This window comes from Sciurus vulgaris, assembly GCF_902686455.1.
Source record: "Sciurus vulgaris genome assembly, chromosome: 5".
Lineage (NCBI taxonomy): Eukaryota > Metazoa > Chordata > Mammalia > Rodentia > Sciuridae > Sciurus > Sciurus vulgaris.
Window position 1 is genome coordinate 36121864 of NC_136465.1, and position 11826 is coordinate 36133689.

Sequence of the window (11826 nt, forward strand, 5' to 3'; positions counted from 1 at the left end):
CCTGCACCTCACCACTCCCGGGAGTGTGACCTCGTGCCCATGGAGGGCTGCGTGGTTTTTGTTGGTAGTGGTGAGGTTTCTTTCCCATCAGGATCTCCTACCAACTTCTTTAAGCTGTTGCTATAAATATCTATTATATGTAACTGAAAGACGACTCAAAGAATCTAGTGCCGTGAAACTGAAAGGGGCAGCAAGTGAGGGGACCTGGTTTTGGCCTCTGGAATGATCCTCCTGCGTGGCGGTGCACTGGAAGGGACTGTTGGCCACTGCGGGCCTCAGTTTCACTCTAGGGGATTTGTTGGGGCACGATGTGCCTAAAGACACAGATGCCTCGAAGCTGCATTTGCATTTGCGTTTTGCTTGATCGGCTTACACTTTTCTACCCAAATTGTGTGGAAAGACCTGAGGTATTTGCCACAATCTACCACCGCTTCTCTACCCCCATCACCCCCGGCACACTTCACTGTTGGTAATTTCCCTGGTCAAGTTTGCCCACGAAAATTGTGCGGTTTTCTTCCAGTTGTTTAAGAGGATAAGAAAAAAGAAGGCACAGGGCAATAGGAAAGGTCACCCGTGACGTTTCCAAGGTCATATGCCCCAAGGAACTAAATCTGATTTTCTTGCCCTTCATAACTATTCAAACGTCTAGCCCCTAAATCTGATGGAACATTGGTGAATGACAAAAGAACCCGTTACATATGGGGCTTGAGGATACCGCCAGTGCACCATAAATAATAGTTACTGTAATAATCATGAGTTCTGATCAGCACATCCCAGAGCCGAACTGCTAATCCAAACAAAAGCTTGTTAACTGTATTAATTTAGCCTAACGGAGGAAGAATGATGAGAATAAACAGTTTGTTCTATCTAATTTCTCACTACAGCAGACACATCATTCTTCATCTTCATGGTCCAGTCTGTAGATTCAATAATTAAATTATGTACTGCTCTTGGTGGATGCCGGGAAAGCAAAAGAGAAAGATACTTCATTGTTAACTACAGTGGTTTTTTTTTGTTGTTGTTGTTTTTTTTTTTTTTTTTTTTTTTTTGCCTTAATAAAATTCAGACTTGAAGGAGTGATATAGATTAAGATGATGACTTTTAATGTCAAATTGACTTTACTTGACTTTCTTGCTGCCACTAAAATGTATTATATCCTGAGTCCCTTGTTTCCCTCCCCTACCCCCCATTCCATTTCTTGATCCTTGGCAGGCTCATCTATAGTCTTTGGGTCTTCATAGATCCATTTCTCTTCTTACCAATCCACAACCAATACATCACCAATTGCTGCTGGTCCTTCGGCCACAACACATTAAGCTTTTTTCCTTCCTCTGCTCGGTAAAGACTGTCATACATAATTTAGTTACTTCTCATCATTCTCCATTTTGGTCAACTCACACGTTCCCCTCTGCAATAAATTCAAGATCCTGCTTGCTACAAACACATTACCCTGAATGTTCCTGTTTTTCACTGAAAGTTCCTCATCTTAAAGATGGCATCATTCATAATATAGGAAATCATTCTGATTCATGGCTTCACAGTTTAAGGTTTCACATATTCTGTACCAACAGCAAAATCAGGCAGCCAGTAGGGTAGGAATACATTCCTTGGTGTATCTTGCTCATTAACACCTTGTAACTTCAAGTGTGACTATAGGCGTTAAATCTCTCTTGCTAAGACCTTGTATTTTGGTTTATAATTGATCTTTCTTCACTTACCACAGACACAGAGGTCTGCTATGCTTTTAGCCATATATAGATTTCCCCTCCCTAGCAAGAGGAGAGGATTTCACATGGGGGGACACAATCAGCACGTTCCTAAGGACTATTGCCACAGGCTTTGATGTTACTCCTTTATTTATAGGACAGTCTGCAGGTTATCTACTGATCTATCACATAATTTAGAATATATTTCAGTATCTCAGATGTGGGGGACCCAGATTAAAAAGACAAAGGTCCAGGTAAAATTCTTTTGGGACTATCTCAGAAGGAGCTTTTGATGGCATTCATGGATATCTTTCCTACCAAGATACCACCTCCTCCTTCTCCCTCTTCCAGTTTGCCAACAAAGGATATGAATTTAACCCAGAAGAGGGAGGGAAGGAGTCTGGAGAGAGTCAATCTGTGCATCAAGTTTGTCATGGGAAAAGGGACACAGGTCATGGGTTTGCCAAACTTTTTGAATCCTAACTACTTCTTATTACCCCATGTGAACTTCAAAAAGTTCTTACAGTTCTTGGAGCTCTAGGAAGTCAACAACTTTCAATCATTTTTTGTTAATTCTCTGCTATGTTCTAATGCTGCAAGTACCACAGTGAACAAGATAAACCAGTTCTTGCTCCCCACCCCCAAAAACTGCAGAACTAAAACTTCATTGTTGACCCAGTTAACAAAATAATTGTTAATATAAGTTGCCCATTGCAGTATCTTTGCTTTTAGTTCAGTTGTCATCAGGACCAAAAGCTTATTTTTATAGCTCAACAGATAGTTGTACAAAGAGGTAAAGTACCACTTTTACTATTTTTGAAAGAATGGTCGTTTTATGTTTTCCAGGCTGCAGCTGAAGCTGGAGGAAAGTGTTTAAACCCTGAGAAAGGGGAAGATTGTATAGTATTGGCTAAAACACAAAAAAAGTCAATGAAAATTCTAGGAAAAAAATTAAATGTGTGGTGTGGTCAATATATACATATTTACATGTGTTAGATCATGAAGTCAGATCAATGAAAGAAATACAGACTGCAGATGGACATGACAGAATATTGCTATGGGGGAAAAAACACAATTCCTATAATTCCTAAATAGGATTTTCTTCCATGTTCTTTATTGGTGCATTCTAGTTGCACATAATGGAGGGAGGGTTTAGTTACATATTCGTACATGCATACAATATAACAATATAATTTGGCCAACATTATTCCCCACTTTCCCTCCTCTCCTCCCTCCCATTGGCCCCTTTCATCTATTCTACTGTACTCCCTTCAATTTTCACAAGATTTCCCTCCAACCACCACCTTTCTTTTCCTCTAAATAAGATTTTTGTTATGAATCGAGACTGCCAATTATCTTCACCATTCCACATCTTTGAATTTTAATGGTCGATGAGGAGATGTTAATTTGGCATATGCACAGATCTGGCTGCTTTGCTATTGTATAATCAGAAAATATTTGTCGACTAAATGAATGAATTAATATAAACTAATTGCCTTATGCCAAATTGCTTAGAGCATCCAGCTCATAAAGGGAAGTCTGTGAACTCTAACTATATTCTCCTATCTGCCTCCTTTTTCTTCTTGCTTTAGGAGATGTGAAGAATCAAGGGCAAAAGAATTGTTTTCAAGAGGAAAGAATCTGGCTCTTAGGATTTTGGTCTTGACTCAAAAATGACCATTTATGGCACCAGAATGGAAGGCAGCTGTGAAAGCTGTCTGCCTTTTCGTAGTATATCAGCTCTCCCCATGACTTGCTTTTCCTCTCCAGAGCTGAACTTGTAGCCTCTTTCATACATAACTGGTTGAAGTTGATGGAAATTACATGTCTTATCACTTCTTAAAAGAAAAAACTACATAAAATGTAAATCAAAAAGAAATGGGCAATTTTCTTGTACCACTTTATATTTCTGTGTAAGTTACCAAGTGCCAATCATTCTTACTTTTTAAAATTCAAATTTGTCGAGCAGCGTGTAAGCTTTCAGTGTTGTACAAGAAAAGATAATGCTTCAGGTGGAACCGTCACTTAAGCTAGTTCTGTGGAAGTGCCTACCTAAAAAGAATTTATCAGATTGCTGGTTTTATAGAAATATTAACCATCTCATTAAATTACACCCTCTCCTCTGGGGTCACCATGGAATCTCTGGAGGGTAATCAACAAGGTCCTGGATATAGGGACATCAGAGTCCTCTCATTTTGAAGTGTGTGTTTTAACTGGTGTAATAAGGTAAGTGCCTGAGACTTGTAAATGAAAGCCCCTGTTAAATTTTATTTGGAAGTTAATGGCTAGCATCACCTGCTTGACATGGTGTGCCTTTCCTCAGCTAACTGGAGAGCTAGCTGGGGGTAAAGTTCTAAAATGAAAAGGCAAGAGTCAAATTAATATTCTAGTGTTGTGGTTCACCATGGATGTGTGTGTGTGTGTGTGTGTGTGTGTGTGTGTTTTATGGGGGTACCAGGGACTGAAGCCAGAGGTGCTTAACCACTGAGCCATATCCCCAGCCCTTTTTTATTTTGAGACAGAATCCTGCTGAGTTGCTCATGGCCTTGCTAAGTTGCTGAGGCTGGCCTTGAATTTGTCATCCTCCTGCCTCAGCCTCCTGAGCCGCTGAGATTACAGGTGTGCACCACCAGGCCTGGCTATGGGTGTGTGTATAAGAGGGTGACATCTGGGATCCTGCCATGACAAAAACAATGTGTTATTAGCATGATGAGATGCAAAGATGTCTTTTACAGACATGAACCAAAAAAATAAAATAAGGAAGGCAGCCTATCCTATATGAATCACTGTAAACACCTCACAGAAAGAACTCCTCAGCTTTAATACAGGAAGTGAAGGAGAACATGGCAGTAACAAGGTCAGTCCCCATCTTTGACCACCTCTGTCTGCTGCAGTGCTTAATAACTCTAAGATGATGAAAGGTAGAAATCCGTCAGCCAAGAAGCATCTTAAGACAGTGTGATCTTAGTAATGCTACCTTCAAATTAGTCCTGGATTGAGTTAAATATCAAGCGAAGGGAGTGGAATGGCACCGGTGGAATCATCCTCAGGAAAAGGAGAGAGATTTAATAGTTTGGTGGTTACAGTAACCACTATCCTGCAAGAAAAATCAATATCGACACAGTGTTAGAATCGCACCAAGGGCTCCTGGAGCTGAGCCATTTCAGTGAAGAATAAACCCGGATTCATTAGAGTAGAAAGTCAGAATGTGGTAGGAGGTCAAACATAAATACACCCTGGGCTCTTTTGTCTGGAAACCCAAGATGTTCTCCTTTCAGGATGGGAGCATTTTTTAAAAGTATAGAATTTACAGAGCTGGAAGTGACCTTAGCAATCACTAAGTCCAGCCCCTTCTTTTTACAGATGAGGAAATAGTGGCCCAGAAAGATTACTTGGCTTGCTGCCATTCAAACAACTGATCTGGTGAGATTTCTTCCCTACCACGCTGCTCATAAACAGTCTTAGAATCTATGAATCAAACCACAACTGTTATTGTGATCTTCTTTGGAAGGCACTCTGCTATGCCTTCAAGGAACATAAAGAAAGCAAATTGGCCCTGGAACACACCCCCCTTTGCTGGAGAGAAAACTACATAGAGACCTTAAGCAATATTGAATAGTTAAGTAAGTAGCAAAATAAGACAACGATGAAAGAGCTGACCCAACGCAGACCATGATTTGTGTGGGTGTCTTTTACCTACAAAGAGTCCTTCCTACCCACCTAAGAAGAAGGTTGTGGACACAGCAGTATCCCACCTCCCTTCATCATTACTTCCGCTTTGCAACATACTCTATTTATATCCCAGTTTCTTTTTTTGAAGAAGTGCAACATATACAAGATGCAAAGAAGAGGAGCCTGCTCAGACACACGAAATCATTCACATCTCAACCTTGGTATAAGAAGTTGCACAGATATCATTCACATCTCAACCTTGGTATAAGAAGTTGCACAACACGAGGAAAAGATTCCATTGGAGGAAATCTGTACTTGTTTCTGGAACAAAGCCCAGGCAAGGAAGAATGATTGCCATCACTTTGCATACTTTAAATATGAAATGTTCATACGCGCTTAACATAATCACAGCCCCTGAGAACCATCAGGTTTCAGGCAAATAAATATACATACGTCCATGAGTATATAAATTTTCTGCTTTATACTTCAATCCTTGTTGACATTTCAGAGCTCACATTACTTTTCAGATAAATGTCTACTATCTTGTCATACACACAAAAAGTGTCATATGAAATAAAAAATAAGAGTTTGCAGTACACCCTCCCGGACTGGAGATGGTTGTGGCTTAGAGACTGCTCGCCACAAACTAAGCCAACAATATCTGCACAATAATGCATACCCCCCCACACACACAGAGTAAATTTCCTCATCTTCATTTCCACTCCTTTATGTTTTCATATTCATGGCTTCCTGTGAAAGCCAGAAGAGTGTACTTCTTGAAAGTCTTTGTTAATAGCCTATTCGGTCCCTTGCTATTCTCCTGTAACAGCACAAATGGCATGTGTTGACAAAAGGTGAGATAGCAAGTTTACATCTTCTAGCATGATTTCATTTTAAAGCAATCCGTTTTGTTTGTAAGTCTGCCGCTGTTCTAGCCAGTTTCTATGAGCCAGGCACCCGTGCAGAGGAAAGAACTTCATTTTACAAAAATGGTGGCAAATTCTATTAGCGATTTTCGTGCCACATTAAGCAGGTTATTATTAGATAGATCTGACATTTCACATGCAGAAACATTCTTTTCTTGAAAGTCAAGTGTCATTCAAAAGAGGGAGAAATTATTTAGAATTTTTTAAAACATCAAAGAAAATCCCCTGAAAACCTATCCTTATAAATGACTACATCGGTTGAGGAATCAGGGCTAGAACTGATGCCTTTGATTTCTCTTTGATGCAAACAATAACAGCAGAATGGAATGGCTTTGGGAAACACTCATAAGCAGTGGTCAGGAAAGCAGATCCTTCTTCTATATCCACAGTTAGACCCCAGCACTGATGGGCAAAAGCCCAGCTGAAGGCCAGTATTATTCATTCGCAATGCACATCACAAAGAACTCCCCCCTTGCTTCATCCAAACAGAAGCTCATCCTCCTGCTGGATAGATAGATATTGCAGCAGCAACTGGGATGCTTGAAGAGTTTTTCACTGCGTTTGCCTTTGGAGGTACACATTTGGCTCAGCAGAAGCTAAACATTTTTAAGAGCACAGTAAGAAATAGGCCAGAAAACATCAAAGCTTTATAGCTTTTTAGAAAACTTGATGGTCTTGCTGGTACAACTCCCTATGATATGGTTCAGTTGTAATAACAATGGAAAGTGTATCAGTGCAAACTGCTGATGAAACATCAGAAAATGTAGCCATGGGTCTTTTAAACACATTTAAGAACTGTTCTTTTGAACTGTGCCTCTTAGCCTTGGAAAACCTCTTCGAGATTTTAAACAGGGCTTTGGATGAACTGCAGAGTGAGAACCTGAAATTATCTCGTGCACTGGAATCAATATCAAGCAATATTTTCTCTTTGAGAGAAATTCAATCTGACAGAAAAGAGTAGCAGCAATAAGGAAACGGGACCCTGGCGAAAATGCTCGCCTTAGAAATACGCTGTAAAGCAGTACAAATTAGGTGATGTCACTAGAGGCAGAAAACCATAGTGACAGAATAAAATGTTATCTGAGCGTCAGAATACTTCATTATCACTACTACAGGTCACTAAGCTTCACAAAAGGCATCCATCAGCCTTGATGGCCATTTGTGAGCCTCTGCTGGTAGCTAGATGGCGCAGCGACTAGATGCACCACCCCTCCATCACAGCAGACCTGGGTTCAAACGGAGGCCTGGGCGCACACACTGAGCTTTGTTAGTCTTGAAGTGCTCTCTAGTGGCCAGATGAACATAAAATTATCTGAGGTTTGGGAGTCACTTCGGAGAGGATTCAAAATTAGAGTCGCCTTGGAAAGGCAAAATACAAACCCTTCTCACTGCAATCTGTGTCTCCTGGATCCGTGGGAACAGTTCAGGAGCCAACTTGCCTTCCCCAACAATTGGGTTGTTGCCCATCAATTATTAAACTTGGCTATGTGATTTCTATGCTGCATGTCAGAGGCTTATCAAATGAATGGGGCAGCATCTAGGTTTGAATGAATCCTTGAGTATTTCTAGCAGGTTTATTAAGTAGAACACAAAGCACATTTAGTTTGTCCATCTGATCTACCTGACTCTGAAAATGCTCTGTATTGTACTCCAAAACCTCTTTGAAGCAAAGGTGGCAGTTTTAGGGAATGTGATAAGGTTCAACAACCAGAGGCACTGGTATGTTCCAGATGGTTCCATTTTTATATCTAATATTTGTTGAATCCACACACAAGCCCTCTGATACAGCAATCATTATCTTTTCCCTTCCAAAAGGCAAGGGGTGGCACACTTGACCTGTGATGCGCCAAGGAGGCCCTGTTTTCTCTGGAGTACCTGTGCCTATCTTCAGCCCTGCTATTGTCATGTAAAAGCAGTTGAGGACACCAGGTGAACAAAAGAGACTGTCTGCGTTCAGGAAAACTTTATTTATGGACATTGAAATGTGAATTTCTTGTAATGTTCACATACTTCAAAGTATCATCTTTCTCTCAGTTTCATTTCAGCCATTTCATAATGTAAAAACATTCTTACCTCAAGAGCCATACAAAATAGGTAATAAGGTCATACAGAATCCGTGGGCTGTGCTGGTCACAAGCCAGTCTTTGGAGTCCTGTGATGAGGAGTCCAAATCCCTGCCAAGAGTCTATAAGTGGTGGCCTAGGAAGTCACTTTGGTTTGGGTGTTTGTCCCCTCCAAAGCTCATGTGGAAATTTAATACTCGAAGTCGTAACTTAAGTGTGTTCAGAGGTGGGGCCTTTGGGAGGTGATTAACATTAGTTGAGCGTGGGGCAGTAGAGGCTTTTTAAAAGGACAGAGAACCCAGTTTAGGATATTTGGTGTGTCTCACCATGCACCCTCTTGGGCCCTTTGCAGAGTCCCCACTAGCATAAAGGACCTCAGGGCCAGTCTTGAACTTCCCAGTCTTCAAAACCATGAACTAAATAAAACTTAATCAAGGAAGAAAGAATGCAACCTGTTATGGATTGGGTATGAGATGTCCCCCAAAAGCTCTCAGGTCTATTCTAGTTTGAATGGACTGACTGAGTGATAGCTGTAGGCAGGTGGGGTATGACTGGAGGAGGTGGGCTCCTGGGGTGTGGAAGGGTGCCTCTTCCCTGTGGCTCCTCCCCCTTCCCTCTCTCTGCTTGGGCTGCCAGGAGGTGAGTAGTGCTCCTTCACCACACCCTTCTATCGTGATGTGCTGCCTGGCCTTTGACCCAGAACAGTGGAGTTTTCTCACCATGTACTAGACTTCTGAACCGCAAGCCAAAATAAACTTTCTATCCTCTTTACAAAAGAAAAAAGAAAGAAAAGAATAAACAAAACTTTATGCTCTATTAATTACCAAGTCTGGGCATTCAGTTATAGCAATAGAAAAGGGACTAAGTGGTCCAACTGCCTGACTGTCCATGCTAGCTGGGTATCCCAGGTGGTGCCTCCATCCCTAGTGCATCAGACCTGCTCTTGCCACCAACCCTAGATTTTTTTTTTAAGTAAAAGAAAATGTAAAAGAGAACTTCTCTGGGAAGAGCAAGTCAAAGACAAAGAAAGGAAGAAAAAAGGCAGTGGGGGAAGCCAATCTGGCGTTAAAAAATATGTAGAGTTGTTGCAGGAAAACCACTGTATAAAACCATATGAAGATTCCAAAGCAGATGGAAAACACGTTTCTCGGTTCAAAGGGTTTGCTATCATATGGGGAACACATTAGAAATTCATGGAAACATAAATCTAAAAACTTGCAAGTGCATATCCAATAGCCTTCGGCAGTAGGGAAATCCACATAACAAGAGTTACTTGTGGAGAGGGCCCTCCGGGAAGCCAGGACGCTCTCAGAGGTATCAGGTATAAATTCATCTGTAGTCTGAACACTTTTAGGCCACAAAACCCAGGTGAGAAAAATGAAATAGTAAATTATCCTATTTTTCTAGGATTTAGATTTAACTTCTACTTTGAGCTCTTATGCTGCCCAGCAAAAGAAATACAGCCTTCATCATTTCCGGTTTGAAATCAGTTGGTTCAGCATTGCCTTTTCCCCTCCTCCTGTCTAGGACAGGAAACCTTCTAGGGTAGAAGGTAACATTGTGTTCTCAAGAAGGAGTTTTATCCTCAGAATCAGCCCATACAGGTTCATGGCCTCTTTTTGCCTCCAATTATGGTCTTCAGTCCCCACTGGCCTCCACAGAGATGGAACAGTCCCCTCAGTTCCCAGGAACTTTGAGGAACTTTGCTCATTCCAACCTAGTGGCCCTTCATTTCTGGCCACCATTTCCAGCTCCTGCTGACCACCGTCTCAGGCCTTCTCAAATACCCTGCTGCTACCTTGCCCCACCCACCACACTGGTTCTGTGAGAGGGAGTCTGGGACTTGGCTCTCATTTCTGCCCCTCACCAGGAAGCAGGTGCAGATATCTTCTAACCACAGCCCCCAAAGTTTTTCTGGGAAAGAAGCACAGGTTGGTGAGAGAGATGGGAAACCTATTCCCTCACTGCTCTCCAGATCTCAACTTTTTCCTCTACGTAAACTCCCCCCCCCCGCCCCGCCAACAACTCTGCCCCAACTTTTGGGGGGCAGAGAATGGTGTCAATATACTCTTGAGAATTGTTCCTGCATCTATTGTTGAGGCCAAGACCAAGATCTTGGGTCTTAAAGCTTAAGAAAGCTTAAGAGCTGTTTTTCTTTCTATATAAATCTCCAGAAGTCTCTCCCAAATAGTCCAAAGCCTCCAGATCTAGATTTAACACCAGAAAAATAATATGAATTTTTCCCCTAAGGTGTTCTTGTGTGTGTCACTATGGTAGGGGAGGCAGATGGCAGAGAAAATACAGATTAATATTTTATAATATCATTCCAGCACACATTCTAGGCATACATAGTGAGCACCAGTTATGCATTGGTATATATACAGCCCAGTACCTGATATACTTTGGTGAAGAAAACAGAGTCTCTGTCCTTAAGGAGATCAGTCTGGGTGGGTGTAAGGGAGGGATACAGTTCATGTCTTAGTCAGCTATTTCCCTGCCGAGACTAAATGATCTGACCAGCACAATTATAGAGGAGGAAAGGTTTATTTGAGGGCTCATGGTTTCAGAGGTCTCAGTCCATAGAAGGCTGACTCCATTCCTTTGGACTCGAGGTAAGGCTGAACATGATGGTGGAAGAGTGTGGCAGAGGGAAGCAGCTTACATCATCAGGAAGCAGAGAGAGAGAGAGTCCACTCTCCAGATACAAAATAAATACCCATAGCCACACCCTACTACTTTAATTAATCCCAGCAGGGATTAATTCACTGATTGGGTTAAGACTTTTACAACCCAGTCATTTCTCCTCTGAACCCTCCTGCATCGCCTCACATGTGAGCTTTTGGGGGACACCTCACATCCAAACCATAACAGTTGACAAGCCAACAAATTCATGTACCATTATGAGAAGAACTGTGAAATAGGGGGAAGAATTTCATCCATCTGGGTGAACACCTTGTGAAGAATCAGAGACTGGGGGCTGGGGGCATAGCTCTGTAAGGGGACAAATAGATGAGGATGGTACCAACACAAGGTTAAGAGAATAATTCTATAAAATGAGCCCACTATACTGACTCCCCACATGCTTTCTTTGCCAAAAAGCAATCTGCCTGCAGCCCTGCCTGGCTTGAGGGGACAGGATATGTCACATTCCTCAACAAACTCAAGTAGTGGGTAGAAAGTCTGGCAGACAGTGTAGGTAATGAATGATGGGGAGTTGAGAAGACGAGGGCTGGTTATCAAAGAAAAGACAAGGGGTTGCTAACAGCTAACCTCTGGGAGGGATCCCACTTCCCAGCACAAGGAGTTGCTAACAATTACCCCTGTGCTTCTGCCCCTTCCTGCCCTCAGGCACTACAAGGAGAAGAAAGAGAAGATGGGGGTTCTGGTCTATAAAAGAACAAGACATGCCCACTCCTGTGGGCACCCAGCTCTGGGGCCCATTTTCTTGGGAGAAGTCTG